A 16,744-nucleotide genomic window follows, 5' to 3' on the forward strand; every position below is an offset into this window, starting at 1 on the left:
TTGGCTCCTCGGCCGGGGCCTTAGAACTGATGACCCAGTACTTTAACAACTGGAACTGGGTCTACGACAACATAATAGATCAGAATGAAAGCAAATTGAGTAAGTCAAGGAGAGAAGAGACAGAGAGAAAGAGAGAGAGAAAAGAGAGAAGAGAGGGAGAGAGAGAAAAAGAGAGTAGTAAAGAAAAAACAGTGTGCCTTATTCCTTTAAAGTCAGGGTAAATTTAAAACCTATAATTGTTAACTGAAGGTCTTCTCTGTGACCCTATAACACTCCATTACTACCTTGTTGTCAGTGTAAACAAAGGCATAGCCTGAAAACACTGAGACCGCTGACAACCAGTAGGCTTCCTATCAAAAATCCTTACTTAACCCAGGGACCCACGGATGGCCCAAATGCATTCACTCTGTAGTGGTAACTGCTTTGCTAACAGAAGAAAGCAGAAAAGTAACTTTTAAAGGAAACCTCGCTGTGAGCACACCTCACCAATTCAGAATTATTCTAAGTCAAAAAAGCAAAAAGGTAGCTTACTAATTCAAAAATCTTAAAGTATGGGGCTATTCTTTAATAGAAAAAGGTGATTTAATATTAACTACTGAAAATTACCTTAACCCAGCAGATTTCCTAATAGGGGATTTAAATCTTAATTATCATACAAAGGTCTCACCAGACCTAGCAGGAACTCCTTTCAGGACAGGACTGTAGACAGCTCCTCCCAGGTGACTGAGAAAAAAACCACAATGGGTATTCAGTAATTGACAGCGTTAGGAAAATTGCCTAATAATTGGTCTGCTCAAAGTTGCAAGCTGTTTGTTCTCAGCCAAGCCTTAAAGTACTTACAGAATCAAAAAATTCTATCTCAATCCTTACTCGAAATGTTACCTACACCCTCTCTGAAATGAATTTGCATAAGAACTGTTGTTTATGGGAATGCATCTTGATGGGGCGGCTGGGTTGTTATGAAATACTCAGGAACCCAGCCCAGCTCTAGAACTCACCTCTGAGCACAAAGGCAATGTTGGGCACGCTGGTAAAGGACCACTAGAATCCAGTAGCCCGGACCCCTTTCTTTGTGGTCAAGAAAGGCAGGAAAACAGACGCAGGACTGCTACATCGGTGAGTGTAACTAATCCGATAAGCAGAGGTCCATGGGTGGTTATGCACCCTGGAAAGGATAAGCATTAGGACCATAGAGGATGCTCTAGGACTAATGCTCACTGGAAAATGACTAGGGGTGCCGGCATCCCTGTGTTCTTTTTTCAGATGGGAAACGTTCCCCCCAAGGCAAAAACGCCCCTAAAATGTATTCTGGAGAATTCAGCCCAGTCAGAGTGTATGTACCTTTTTCCCTGTCAGAATTAAAGCAAATTAAAATAGACCTAGGTAAATTCTCAGATAACCTTGATGGCTATATTGATGTTTTACAAGCGTTAGGGCAACCCTTGAATCTGACATGGAGAGATATGATGTTACTGCTAGATCAGACACTAACCCCAAATGAGATAAGAGCCACCATAACTGCAGCCTGAGAAATCTGGCGATCTCTGGTATCTCAGTCAGGTCAATGACAGGATGACAACAGAGGAAAGAGAACAATTCCCCACAGGCCAGCAGGGAGTTCCCGGTGTAAACCCTCATTGGAACACAGAATCAGAACATGTAGATTGGTGCCACAGACATGTACTACCTTGCATGCTAGAAGGACTAAGAAAACCAGGAAGAAGCCTACAGATTATTCAATGATGTCCACTATAACACAGGGAAAGGAAGAAAATCCTACTGCCTTTCTGGAGAGACAAAGGGAGGCATTGAGGAAGCATACCTCTGTCACCTGACTCAACTAAAGGCCAACTAATCTTAAATGATAAGTTTATCACTCAGTCAGCTGCATACATTAGAAAAAAACTTCAGAAGTCCGCCTTAGGCCCAGAACAAAACTTAGAAACCCTATTGAACTTGGCAACCTTGGTTTTTTATAATACACATCAGGAGGAGCAGGTAGAACAGGATAAGAAAAAGGCCACCGCTTTAGTCATGGCCTGCAGGCAAGCAGACTCTGGAGGCTCTGGAGCACAGAGGGGCTGGGCAAATTGAATGCCTAATAAGGCTTGCTTCCAGTGTCTACAGGGAAACTTTAAAGGAGATTGTCTGAAAAGAAATGTCACCACCTCGTCCATGCCCCTTATGTCAAGGGAATCACTGGAAAGCCCACTGCCCCAGAGGATGCAGGTTCTCTGAGTCAGAAGCCACTAAGCAAATGATCCAGCAGCAGGACCGAGGGTGCCCAGGACAAGTGCCAGCCCATGCCATCACCCTCACAGAGCCCCGGGTATGCTTGACCATTGAGGGCCAGGAGGTTAACTGTCTCTTGGACACTGGTGTGGCCTTCTCTGTCTTACTCTCCTGTCCCGAACAACTGTCCTCCAGATCTGTCACTATCTGAGGGGTGTTGGACAGCCAGTCACTGGACACTTCTCCCAGCCACTAAGGTGTGACTGGGGAACTTTACTCTTTTCACATGCTTTCCTAATTATGCCTGAAAGCCCCACTCCCTTGTTAGGGAGAGACATTCTAGCAAAAGCAGGGGCCATTATACACCCAAACATAGGAGAAGGAACACCCGTTTGTTTCCCCTGCTTGAGGACGGAATTAATCCTGAAGTCTGGGCAACAGAAGGACAATACGGACGAGCAAAGAATGCCTGTCCTGCTCAAGTTAAACTAAAGGATTCCGCCTCCTTTCCCTACCAAAGGCAGTACCCCCTCAGACCCGAGGCCTAATAAGGACTTCAAAAGATGTTAAGGAGCTAAAAGCCCAAGGCCGAGTAAAACCTTACAGTAGCCCCTGCAGTATTCCAATTTTAGGAGTACAGAAACCCAATGGACAGTGGAGGTTAGTGCAAGATCTCAGGATTATCAGTGAGGCCATTGTCCCTCTATACCCAGCTGTACCTAACCCTTATATCTGCTTTCCCAAATACCAGAGGAAGCAGAGTGGTTTACAGTCCCAGACCTTAAGGATGCCTTTTTCTGCATCCCTGTACATCCTCTCAATTCTTGTTTGCCTTTGAAGATCCTTCGAACCCAACATCTCAACTCACCTGGATTGTTTTACCCCAAGTGTTCATAGACAGCCCCCATCCATTTGGCCAGGCATTGGCTCAAGGCTTGGGCCAGTTCTCATACCTGCACAATTCTGTCCTTCGATACATGGATGATTTGCTTCTAGCTGCCGGTTTGGAAACCTTGTGCCATCAAACCACCCAAGCGCTCTTAAATGTCCTTGCCACCTGTGGCTACAAGGTTTCCAAACCAAAGGCTCAGCTCTGCTCACAGCAGGTTAAATACTTAGGGTTAAAATTATCTAAAGGCACCAGGGCCCTCAGTGAGGAACGTATCCAGCCTATACCTGGCTTATCCTCATCCCCAAACCCTAAAGCAACTAAGAGCGTTCCTTGGCATAACAGGCTTCTGCCAAATATGGATTCCCAGGTACGGCGAAATAGCCAGGCCATTATATACACTAATTAAGGAAACTCAGAAAGCCAATACCCACTTAGTAAGATGGACACCTGAAGCAGAAGAGGCTTCCGGGCCCCAAAGAAGGCCCTAACCGAAGCCCAGTGTTAAGCTTGCCAACAGGGCAAAACTTTTCTTTATATGTTACAGAAAAAAACAGGAATAGCTCTAGGAGCCCTTACACAGGTCCAAGAGACCAGCTTGCAACCCGTGGCATACCTGAGTAAGGAAATTGATGTAGTGGCAAAGGGTTGGCCTCATTGTTTACGGGTAGTGGTGGCAGCAGCAGTTTTAGTATCTGAAGCAGTTAAAATAATACAGGGAAGAGATCTTACTGTATGGACATCTCATGATGTAAATGGCACACTCACTGCTAAAGGAGACTTGTGGCTGTCGGACCACCGTTTGCTTAAATATCAGGCTCTGTTACTTAAAGGACCAGTGCTGCGACTGTGCACTTGTACAACTCTTAACTCAGCCACACTTCTTCCAAACAATAAAGATAGAACATAACTGTCAACATGTGATTGCTCAAACCTATGGCACTCGAAGGGACCTTCTAATGGTTCCCTTGATTGATCCCGACCTCAACTTGTATACTAATGGAAATTCCTTTGTAGAAAAAGGACTTCAAAAAGCGGGGTATGCAGTGGTCAGTAATAATGGAATACTTGAAAGTAATCCCCTCACTCCAGGAACTGGAGTTCTACCAGCTCAGCTGGCAGAACTAATAGCCCTCACTCGGGCACAAGAATTAGAAGAAAAAAGGGTGTATATATAGACTCTAAGTCTGCTTACCTCGTCCTCCATGCCCACGCAGCAATATGGAGAGAAAGGGAATTCCTCACTTCCAAGGGAAAGCCTATCAAACATCAGGAAGCCACGAGGAGATTATTCTTGGCTGTACAGAAACCTAAAGAGGTGGCAGTCTTACACTGCCAGGTCATCAGAAAGGGAAGGAAAAGGAAACATAAGGGAACCACCAAGCAGATATTGAAACCAAAGATCTGCAAGGCAGGACCCTCTATTAGAAACACTTATAGAAGGATCCTAGTATGGGGTAATCCCCTCCAGGAAACCAAGCCCCAGTACTCAGCAGAAGAAACAGAATGGAGAACCTCAGGAGGACATAGTTTCCTCCCCTCAGATGGCTAGCCACTGAAGAAGGAAAAATACTTTTGCCTGCAGCTAACCAACGGAAATTACTTAAAGCCCTTCACCAAACCTTTCACTCTCACTGCACCTCCTCCAAGCCGCTGTTAGCTCCCCTTACCAAGAGCTTCTATGGAGAATGTGGCTTCTCGGAAATATCGATGCCCCATCTTACAGGGGTTTTTCTAAAGGAAACCCCACTTTCACCGCCCACACCCATATGCCCCTGCACTGCAGGCCATACATTTCAATCCCTGTATCTTTAACCTCCTTGTTAAGTTTGTCTGTTCCAGAATCAAAGCTGTATTCTTCAAATGGAGCCCCAGATGCAGTCCATCACTAAGATCTACCGCGGACCCCCGGACCGGCCTGCTAGCCCATGCTCCGATGTTAACGACATTGAAGGCACCCCCGCGAGGAAATCTCAACGGCACGACCCCTACTACGCCCCAGTTCAGCGGGAAACAGTTAAGAGCAGTTGTCGGCCAACCTCCCCAATAGCACTTGGGTTTTCCTGTCGAGAGGGGGAACTGAGAGACAGGACTAACTGGATTTCCTAGGCCGACTACGAGTTCCTAAGCCTAGCTGGGAAAGGTGACCGCACCCACCTTTAAACACGGGGCTTGTAACTCAGCTCACACCCGACCCATCAGGTAGTAAAGAGGGCTCACTAAAATACAAACTAGGCTAAAGCAGGAGGTAAAGAAACAGTCAAATCATATATCGCCTGAGAGCACAGGGGGAGGGAGAATGATCGGGATATACACCCAGGCATTCGAGCAGGGAGCGGCAACCCCCTTTGGGTCCCCTCCCATTTTATGGGAGCTCTGTTTCACTCTATTAAATCTTGCAACTGAAAAAAAAAAAAGTTAAAAAGAATCATGATAGGGACTAAATTGCTATGATATAGATTCCACTGGATACATTTGAAAATGATGTAACATCTTTATTTTAAAATAATAGTTACGACAATCCAGAAATGGTGTAATTTGCAATCATTTAAACTCATAATCTTGGATCACCTTAAAAAATGCAAAGAGGGGATATAATTTTTTTACATTGTTCTGGGGATACACAAGTAAACAAAGTTTTTTGATAACAGGTGGAGCACTGTGGCTCACACCTGTAATCCCAATACTTTGGGAGGCTGAGGCAGGTGGATTTCTTGAGCCCAGAAGTTTGAGACCAGCCTAGTCAACATGGCAAAACTCTGTCTCTACAAAAAAATACAAAAATGAGCCAGGCGTGGTGGCATGCATCTGTAGTCCCAGCTACTCGAGAGGCTGAAGCAGAATTGCTTGAGCCGGGAGGCAGAAGTTGCAGTGAGCAGAGATCGAGCCACTGCACTCCACCCTGGGTGACAGAGTGAGACCCTGTTTCCAAAAAAAAAAAAAAAAAGTGTGTTGATTGAAGGGAGGTCATCTGAGACAGTACTATTAGAGCCTTTTATTAAAAAAAGTGACAGAGAATTGTCGAAAAATTTATTTTTTAACTTCTAAAGAGGAAGAAATGACAGGGAGCTACAGAAATAGAGGCAGGACACATACAGTCATCCCTCAGTATCTGCGGGGGATTTGTTCCAGGACATCCTGTGGATGCTCAAGTCCCTGATATAAAATGGCATAGTATTTGCACATAACCTACGTACATCCTCCCATATACTTTAAATCATCTCCAGATTCCTTATAACTAATACAATGTAAATGCTATACAGTTGTTATACTGTATTTTTTTTTTTTTTTTTTTGAGACAGAGTCTCGCTCTGTCGCCCAGGCTGGAGTGCAGTGGCCAGATCTCAGCTCACTGCAAGCTCCGCCTCCCGGGTTTACACCATTCTCCTGCCTCAGCCTCCCGAGTAGCTGGGACTACAGGCGCCCGCCACCTCGCCCGGCTAGTTTTTTGTATTTTTTAATAGAGATGGGGTTTTACCGTGTTAGCCAGGATGGTCTTGATCTCCTGACCTCGTGATCCGCCCGTCTCGGCCTCCCAAAGTGCTGGGATTACAGGCTTGAGCCATGTTATACTGTATTGTTTAGGGGAGGGTGCTCGCAGCGCATTACCACCTGAACTCTGCCTCCTGCCCGATCAGTGGTGACACTGGATTCTCACAGGAGAGCGAACCCTATTGTGAACTGTGCATGCCAGGGATCTAGGTTGCTATGACAATCTTACTAATGCCTGATGCTCTGAGGTGAGGAGTTTCATCCCAAAACCATCCTACCCTGTCCGTGGAAAACCTGTCTCCCATGAAACCAGTCCCTGGTGCCAAAATGGTTGGGGCCCGCTGGTTTAGGGAATAATGACAAAAAAGTGGGTACGTGTTTAGTTTAAATGCAATTTTTCTTTTTCCAAATATTTTCCATCCACAATTAGTTGAATCCCTGGATGCAGAACCCGTAAATACAAAGGGCCACCTGTACATACCATTTTTTTAAAAAAATCTTAGCTGTGGGGACAGGCACGGTGGCTCACACCTATAATCCCAGCCCTTTGGGAGGCCGAGGCTGGCGGACCACGAGGTCAGGATTTCGAGACCACCTTGGCTAACACTGTGAAATCCTGTCTCTACCAAAAATACAAAAAATTAGCCGGGCGAGGTGGTGGGCGCCTGTGGTCCCAGCTACTCGGGAGGCTGAGGCAGGAGAATGGTGTGAACCCGGGAGGCGGAGCTTGCAGTGAGCCGAGATCAAGCCACTGCACTCCAGCCTGGGCGACAGAGTGAGACTCCGTCTCAAAAAAAAAAAAAAAAAAAAGTATTAGCTGTGAAAAGAGAAGTGGCATCTAGAAAGGGGAAGAGTTAAAGCCTCTTTTTAAAGACTTTTACCCCCAAAGGCTTTTTTGAAAATGAACTCGATTGTGTTTATGTACTGATGGGAAAGAGGCAGTAGAGATGGAGAAAATGGCTGCATTAGAGAGGCTCAGCTGGAGTTTCTGAGGATTCGTTTGGTTTATAGGCTATTGGTAGAAAATTTATGTATACATATAAAATCAAACCCAAAAAGTACTTTTTTTTTTTTTTTTTGAGACAGAGTCTCCCTGTGTAGCCCAGGCTAGAGCTCAATGGCATGATCTCGGCTCATTGTAACCTCCGCCTCCCAACTTCATGCAATTCTCCTGCCTCAGCCTCCCAAATAGCTGGGATTACAGGCATGCACCATCACACCTGGCTAATTTTTGTATTTTTAGTAGAGATAGGATTTCACCATGTTGGCCAGGCTGGTCTTGAACTCCTGACCTCAGGTGATTTGCCTGTGTCAGCCTCCCAAAGTGCTGGGGTTACAGGCGTGAGCCACTGCACCTGGCCAAAGTGCTCCTTTTAAAAAATTATTATTATTAAGAAATCCACTTCTCTAACTGTCACAAAGTCCAGGCTGAGTTAACAGTGATGAGTTCCAGAGGCAACTACACCCCACTCCAGGTTTTCTGGTTACAATCACTGTATTCACCCTCGACCTCAACTGAAAACCCAGACCCAGGAAGCCTCAAGTCCTGCCCTTCTATTCCTGGCAGATGCCAAGATCAACTATATAGGAGGCTTTTTTAGAGAAGACAAACCCTCCACTCTATGAGGCAGATAGCAACCCCAAACCACCAATGGGTTGGGGCTTGCGCAGGCCTCACTGGCTCCTTTTAAAAATGTTTTTAGACAGAGGGCATAGTGGCTCATGTCTGCAATCCCAGCACTTTGGGAGGCCGAGGCAGGCAGATTGCCTGAGGTCAGGAGTTCGAGACCAGCCTGGGCAACATGGTAAAACTCCATCTCTACTAAAATACAAAAAAATTGCTGGGCATGGTGGCATGTGCTTGTAATCCCAGCTACTTAGGAGGCTGAGGTATGGGAATTGCTTGAACCCGGGAAGCAGAGGTTGCAGGAAGCCAAGATCCAGCCTGGGCAACAGAGTGAGATTCTGTCTCAAAAAAAAAAAAAAAAAAAAAAAAAAAAAAAAAAACCCTGGCTCAACATGGTGTCAAATACTACTTTCTGTTACATACACATTTCTTTTTCATTGCCTTCCAGATGAAATAAAGCCTCATTCATTCAAACTAAAATCCGACAGGCTGGATAGGAGAGACCTAAATTTCAGTTCCCAGGAAAGCATAATCTCTCTTTGGAGAAACAGTTACTTTTATTAAGAACGTCTAAAATCGCGTAACTCTTTAGCTACAGTAAAATTCCTAAATGCCTTGGAACCAGCAGTTCATTTCACACCAAGACAGTTTATAATATTTATTTCTGTCAATAAGGTGCTTACGTATAAGATTTAAAAAGGTAAGGAAACAACTTAGCAGTTTTGTTTTAATGAGGTTGAATACAGAATAGTAATTTAATACACTTTGAAATCATTTAGCCAGGTTGCTCATGGGTGAGTAAACCTGTTTACCTTCCAACACTGTCACCTTTGGGTCAAAAGGAAAAGGACAGTTACTACTTGACCTAGGGCATCTGCCCCAACAAACTCTCTTCTGTTGCCCTTTTACCAAAAGGTTGACATATTTGCAGATTGCGATGGGTCACCTGCCCATGTGACTTCCTCTGGACTGTCCTGGGCTCTCAGGTTGTGACACGGGTCCATTCTTGGACTGAAGAGTTAGCAGAGAGGAGTGTTTGGGGTGCTTCCGGGACAGCCAGGAGGGGAGGCTGAGGAAGGTTCTGATGGCAGGCGTCGAAGGCCTGAACAGTCCCCGTTCACCAATGGTGTCTTCACTGCCCCCTACCCCATCCTGGTGTAACCACCCAGTGGGTTCGCCTTGCCTGCTGCATAGACAGAGCTGATTTATCAAGACAAGAGAATTGCAATAGAGAAAGTAATTCACATTATTTGAGTAATTCATCATTACTCAAATCAGTATCCTTGAGCATTTGGGGATCAATAGTTTTTTTTATTGAGATGGAGTCTTGCTCAGTTGCCCGGGCTGGAATGTAGTGGCGCAATCTCAGCTCACTGCACTCTCTGCCTCCCGGGTTCATGCCATTCTCCTGCCTCAGCCTCACAGTAGCTGGGACTACAGGCGCCCGCCACCAGGCCTGTCTAATTTTCTGTTTTTGTGTTTTTTTCCCCCAAGATGGAGTCTTGCTCTGTCGCCCAGGCTGCAGTGCAGTGGCGTGATCTCGGCTCATGCAACCTCCGCCTCCGGGGTTCACGCCATTCTTGTGCCTCAGCCTTGGGAGCAGCTGGGACCACAGGCGCCCGCCACCAAGCCCAGCTAATTTTTTGTATTTTTAGTAGAGACGGGGTTTCCCCGTGTTAGCCAGGATGGTCTCGATCTCCTGACCTCGTGATCCGCCGGCCTCGATCGCCCAAAGTGCTGGGATTACAGGCTTGAGCCACCACGCCCGGCCTAATATATGTATTTTTAGTAGAGATGGGGTTTCACAGTATTAGCCAGGATAGTCTCAATCTCCTGACCTCGTGATCCGCCCGCCTGGGCCTCCCAAAGTGCTGGGATTACAGGCGTGAGCTATGGCACCCGGCCTAAATGTAAGACATTTTTCTTTTACCAATAATTTTAAATCTTTGTTTCCAAAAGATTACTAAAGTCTTGTGAACAAAAGGCATTAAAGTTTCTTTTTTTCTGATAAAATATGATTTAAGCCCCGATTTTTCTAAGCCAAATGATCAGAGCTCTTTATACATAAATATTACACACACAACACATATCAGTACACAGACAGACAGAAGATCCAGTAATTAAGATTTTTCATTTGCTAGTTTTTTAATTGGATTACTGGCTTGAGGATGGAGCCCTTGGAGGAACAGGGCCAGGAACACTTGTACTTTCTAGGGCCTAATAAGCAGGCACAGCTGGAAGGCAAACAAATCCCCAAAATTAAGGGTGCCATTTTATTCTGGTTCCTGGATCCCCCAAAAGGAGGGAAATACTGTGGGAGAAGATCATGCAATGCTCCTACCAGGCATTTCATTGCAAGGCAACCCAAAGCCAATCAGCCCATTTTGTAATCAGCCCATACTCTATGGGAGTCTCATCTCTCAGTGCGGGGTGGGGTGGGGATGCTTCCATATCTTCCAGGCGGCCAAGAGCATGCTTCGCTGATCCAAGCATTCAAAGAGCCAGTATCCCTCCATAACTGCCATTAGCCATTCCTTAAAGTATATTTCCTACCTAGTTATTACATAGCAAGGCTAAAAGCTCTCCCATAATGCAAAGTAATTTTTGATACCGCCAAAAGTAAAAGCCATCAGATAACACAACGCACAACAGAACAGAGTCTTAGATTTTGAGAGGAATTTATTTATTTTTTTCCAATTCTGGCATTCCATGAAAAAAACAGAGGTTTGGCCGGGCGCGGTGGCTCAAGCCTGTAATCCCAGCACTTTGGGAGGCCGAGACGGGCGGATCACGAGGTCAGGAGATCGAGACCATCCTGGCTAATACGGTGAAACCCCGTCTCTACTAAAAAAATACAAAAAACTAGCCGGGCGACGAGGCGGGCGCCTGTAGTCCCAGCTACTCGGGAGGCTGAGGCAGGAGAATGGCGTGAACCCGGGAGGCGGAGCTTGCAGTGAGCTGAGATCCGGTCACTGCACTCCAACCTGGGCGACAGAGCGAGACTCCGTCTCAAAAAAAAAAAAAAAAAAAAAAAAAACAGAGGTTTTTCTCAGAATGGGGTTTGTGGTGCCTCCTCTGCTTTTTCCCAGGATTCCCAGGTTGTAAGAATTTATCTTAGGTTCTCTCATGCTGACATCAAGAGTGGCAAGCACATAAAACGGAGAAAAACAATTGAGTTGACAGAGAAGAAGAAAACCCTTTTTCTTCAGAAAAGTAAGATCCAAGAAGAGAAAAAACATAAAGACCTTTTAAATACGTGTATAGCTTGGGGTGATATCCAGATAGATAGATAGATAGATAGATAGATAGATAGATAGATAGATAGATAGATAGATAGATAGATATAAATTAAGCTGATTTTAACTACAGAGCTCTTTTTTATAAGAAAAAATTATTTAAGGCTGGGCACGGTGGGTCACACCTGTAATTCCAGCATTTTGGGAGGCCGAGGCGGGCAGATCATGCGGTCAGATCCAGACCATCCTGGCCAACATGGTGAAACCCCATCTCAACTAAAAATATAAAAATTAGCTGGGTGTGGTGGCACATACCTATAGTCCCAGCTACTTGGGAGGCTGAGGCAGGAGAATCGCTTGAATTTGGGAGGCAGAGGTTGCAGTGAGCCGATATTGAGAGGTGACAATGTGCTAGCAGTCCTCACTCTCAGCGCCTCCTCGGCCTCAGTGTCCACTCTGGCGGCGCTTGAGGAGCCCTTCAGCCTGCCACGGAACCGTGGGAGCCCCTCTCTGGGCTGGCTGAGGCCGGAGCCGCCTCCCTCTGCTTGCAGGGAAGTGTGGAGGTAGAGGCGCGGGCAGGAACCAGGGCTGCGCTGGTGGGCCAGTGTGTGTTCCAGCAGCCGCAGGCTCAGGAGGCCCCCCACATGGAGCCGCCAGTCGGTGCCACCGGCCCAGGGCAGTGAGGGGCTTAGCACCTGGGCCAGCAGCTGCGGAGGTTGCGCCGGGTCCCCCAGCAGTGCCTGCCAGCCGGTGCTGCACTCAAATTCTCACGGGGCCCTAGCTGCCTCCCTGTGGGGCAGGGCTTGGGACCTGCAGTCCGCCATGTCTGAGCTCCCCTACTGCAGTGGGCTCCAGCGCACCCTGAGCCTCCCCTGTGGGCACCGCCCCCTGCTCCCTGGCGCCTGGTCCCATCCACAGACCAAGGACTGAGGAGTGCAGGCACGGCTTGGGACTGGCGGGCAGCTCGACCTGCAGCCCTGGTGCAGGATCCACTGGGTGAAGCCAGCTGCTCTCCTAAACTGGATGGGGACTTGGAGAACTTTTATATCTAGCCTGAGGATTGTATGTGCACGAATCAGCACTCTGTGTCTGGCTCAGGGTTTGTAAATACACCAATCAGCACTCTGTGTCTAGCCCAGGGTTTGTGAATATACCAATTTGTACTCTATCGAGCTAACCTAGTGGAGACTTGGAGGACTAGCACTCTGTGACTCTGTGTCTAGCTCAAGGATTGTAAACGCACCAATCAGCACTCTGTGTCTAGCTCAGGGTTTGTAAATACACCAATCAGCACTCTGTATCTAGCTCAAGGTTTGTACATACACCAATTGGTACTCTGTAGCTAGCTAACTCTGTAGCTAGCTAACTAGCACTCTGTGACTCTGTGTCTAGTTCAAGGATTGTAAATGCACCAATCAGCACTCTGTCAAAATGGACCAATCAGCTCTCTGTAAAAAAGACCAATCAGCTCTCTGTACAATGAACCAATCAGCAGGACGTGGGTGGGGCCAGATAAGGGAATAAAAGCAGGCTGCCAGAGCCAGCCAGCAGCAACCCGCTTGGGTACCCTTCTGCATTGTGGAAGCTTTATTCTTTCACTCTTTGCAATAAATCTTGCTGCTGCTCACTCTTTGGGTCCACGCCGCCTTCATGAGCTGTAACACTCACCGTGAAAGTCTGCAGTCTAACTCCTGAAGCTAGCAAGACCACGAACCCACCGGAAAGAATGAACAACTCCAGACACGCTACCTTTAAGAGCTGCAACACTCACCACGGAGGTCTGCAGCTTCACTCCTGACAGTGAGACCACGAACCCACCAGAAGGAAGAAGCTCCAGACACAGCTGAACATCTGAAGGAACAAACTCTGGACACACCATCTTTAAGAACTCTAACACTCACCATGAGGGTCCATGGCTTCATTCTTTAAGTCAGTGAGACCAAGAACCCAACAATTCCGGACACAATATTTGCCACTGCACTCCCGCCTAGCGACAGAGCAAGATTCCGTTTCAGAAAAAAAATCCTTTAAAATCTCTTATTACCAGACTCTAGCCAGGACAGCCAATATTTCTGGCTTTTGAATTCTACCACAGGTAACTTTCCACAAGAAATTTGTAAGTTTTAACTAAGGTTATAATTTAACCATGGATGCATAAGGTGCTTCAAAGAGATGGCGAGCAGTTTTTTGTTTTACAAGATTTAGAATCTCTCCAAGGGTACTTCAGAGAAAGGAAAATTCAAGACAGTCAAGACAGGAAATCAGAAACCAGCCATGGGGGGTAAAATTTCAATAAATGGCAAAGTTACACAAGTAACAAATCAGAAAGGCATCATTCCCGAAGCCAAGAATTGAACACGGGTCAATAATGTCAAAAGATAAAGCCTTAGTTAACTGAGCTACACAGCACTCATCAGTTTCTACTGCTTTTACCAGGAGAAGTCTACAGCAGCCAATTTCAAACTTGCAAAGGCTTTTAACTGCTCAAGTTAATTTTTAAGGCTATGACATGAACCCTAAATTTCCTGTTCTCTGAATGGTGGAGACCAAGAGAATGTATCCCCACATAGTCACGAGGTTAAGCTCTTAAGGACACAAGACAGAGAAATTTCATCTGGTATTGGTTTCAGGGACCTGCAGCGAAGTTTGGAACTGACCAGCCTGCAGGGCTGGCTTGAAAAGTGGGCTTATAGAAGTCCTAAACCCACGTTCTATCCTGTGGTACCCTTCTCTCCGTTACAGAAAGATAAATTCCTAGCACAAAGTGCACCAAATTTGCTACAGCCTAAAAACAGTCTCACAAATACCTTTTTTCTATTAAACTCTAGCAGAGAAGACAAACAGTGACATTTATCATTTATACACACACACACACACAGAGCAGAAACCTGTATGGTAAGAATTTCTTACCCTTTCTGTCAGCATACTAGGTTTCCAGGTTCCCTTTCTCTGCAGCTTCCAGAACAGATGATCCTGCTCGCTGTGCCACAGCTGTGGGGGTCAAGCCACTTTATAAAAGATCAGTCTTTTCTGTTTTATGGAACCATACGCAAAATATTCTCAATTTTGCAGGATGCTGCCCAATAGGCTGCATGGGGAGCCGAATTCACATTTTCCATCCCAATAGAAGCAAAATACACATAACAAAACACGAGTCACCTCGTTCAGCACCCAACATTGACTTGGCAAGGCTCAAATTTTTCCTGTTGGTCCCTGCCATCTTTGATCTACTCACAGTGCGGAGGGGTGACCTCGGATCCTGAATTCAATGGGTGGTCTCTGAGCAGTCACCTTGAATCAGGCCTGTGAAACTTCTTTCAGGTCTCACTGAATGTGACCAGATAAACAAGGTGTGTTCTTCAAGTTAGGCCTGCTGGACTTCCATCAGCAATTCCTTCAGAGATCCCCTCCATATATACAAACACACACAGAAAGATGAGTCAGACAAGGCCTTCCAAATTAAGATCCCTAACCAAGAACTCCAAGAGTATCCCTTCCAAACTATCCTCCTATTCTCCATCTGACGAATCTCCCTGAAATCTTCCTGACTGAGAAGTCTCCCGAACCAAGATCATAATCTTGTGGTCTCCAGCTGCATGTCTCCTCTTCCTACTTAGTTAGGGAGAGCCAACTGAGATGCCCCAGGAGCCAAACTGAGACAGACACCCCGTGGTGTAGCTACAGACACCCCACCATGCAGCTACAGAATCAGTCTGGAGAAGGAAGGAGGCATTGGCAGCATCTAGGATACTCACCAACCTGAAACCCCATGATGGGGCTATAACTACAGACACTCCATGACCTGGCTACAGACACCCTGTGATAGGGCTACAGTTATGGGATGTCTCCCCAAGACTATTTCTCCATTCCAATTAAGTTCATGCACATTGGGCTAGCAGCGCCCCACTGGCAGAGACAGTGCCAGAGTCAGCCCCTAGTCCAAGAGAACTATGTGGTCGCTTAGGCTGGCCTCTGGATCTGTCACCAGAGGGGGAGCTATCGAATCATGGACAGGTAGCCACAACGGCTATCCCAGACGATCCCCCGACTTTGTTTTTTTTTTTTTTTTTTTTTTTGAGACGGAGTCTCGCTCTGTCGCCCGGGCTGGAGTGCAGTGGCCGGATCTCAGCTCACTGCAAGCTCCGCCTCCCGGGTTTATGCCATTCTCCTGCCTCAGCCTCCCGAGTAGCTGGGACTACAGGCGCTGTCACCTCACCCGGCTAGTTTTTTGTATTTTTTTTTTTTAGTAGAGACGGGGTTTCACCATGTTAGCCAGGATGGTCTCGATCTTCTGACCTCGTGATCCGCCCGTCTCGGCCTCCCAAAGCGCTGGGATTACAGGCTTGAGCCACCGCGCCCGGCCTGATCCCCCGACTTTGTAACCATACAATGGATTCATTTTGCCCACTGCCTAGACAGAGCTGATTTATCAAGACAGGGGAACTGCAATAAAGAGTAATTCACGCAGAGCCCACTATAAGACTGGAGTTTCAACATTACTCAAATCAGCCTCCCTGAGCATTCGGGGATCAGAGTTTTTAAGGATAATTTGGTGGGTGGGGGAAGGCCAGTAAGTCCAGAGTGTTGACTGCTTGGGTCGGAGATGAAATCATAAGGAATTGAAGCTGTTTTCTTGCACTGAGTTGGTCCCTGGGTGGGGGCCACAAGGTCAGATAAGTCACTTTATCCACCTGGGTGGTGTCAGGATCCATCAAGTGCGTGGGGTCAGCAAAATACCTCAAGCACTGATGTTAAGAGCAGTTTAAGGAGGATCATAATCTTGTGGCCTCCAGCTGCATGTCTCCTAAACCGTAATTTCTAGTCTTATGGCTAACTTATTAGTCCTACAAAGGCAGTCTAGTTTCCAGACAAGAAGGAGAATTGTTTTGGGAAAGGACTGTTATCCTCTTTGTTTTAAACTATAAACTAAGTTCCTCTCAAAATTAGTTCACAGAAGCTCAGGAATGAACAGGGATAGAAGCAAGATGGAGTTGGTTAGGTCAGACCTCTTTCACCCAGCTACAATTCTGCAATGGCGGTAACCACTGGAGCCCCCAGCCCCTGCAGAGACATGCGGAGCCCCGCCCCACCCGCACTCTAATAAGAGAATGGGGCGGGCGCCCCCGCCTCTTCAAACAAGTGAACACCTGGCAGGATTCTAACAGGAACCCGGCCACGTTTCTCTGCGGGGCGGGACTGGGACGACCGGAAGATGGCGGCGGGGTCCGAGGGTCACTCTCTCCAAGGCGCCCTTGACCGCTCTCGCTG

General features: G+C 46.7%; 1 long non-coding RNA gene across 1 annotated transcript in view; it reads right to left on the reverse strand.

The window, feature by feature from the left end:
* Window positions 1-16,744, reverse strand: part of LOC104661452 — a 36,784-nt gene that overhangs the window by 19,911 nt on the left and 129 nt on the right. The window contains exons 2-3 of the long non-coding RNA XR_004054250.1: window positions 14,712-14,883; window positions 14,387-14,467 (exon numbers count right to left, since the gene is read on the reverse strand). This is a non-coding gene — a long non-coding RNA (uncharacterized LOC104661452). The remainder of the gene's footprint in view (window positions 1-14,386; window positions 14,468-14,711; window positions 14,884-16,744) is intronic.

The sequence above is a fragment of the Rhinopithecus roxellana genome, chromosome 17 (genome assembly GCF_007565055.1).
Source record: "Rhinopithecus roxellana isolate Shanxi Qingling chromosome 17, ASM756505v1, whole genome shotgun sequence".
Classification (NCBI taxonomy): Eukaryota; Metazoa; Chordata; class Mammalia; order Primates; family Cercopithecidae; genus Rhinopithecus; species Rhinopithecus roxellana.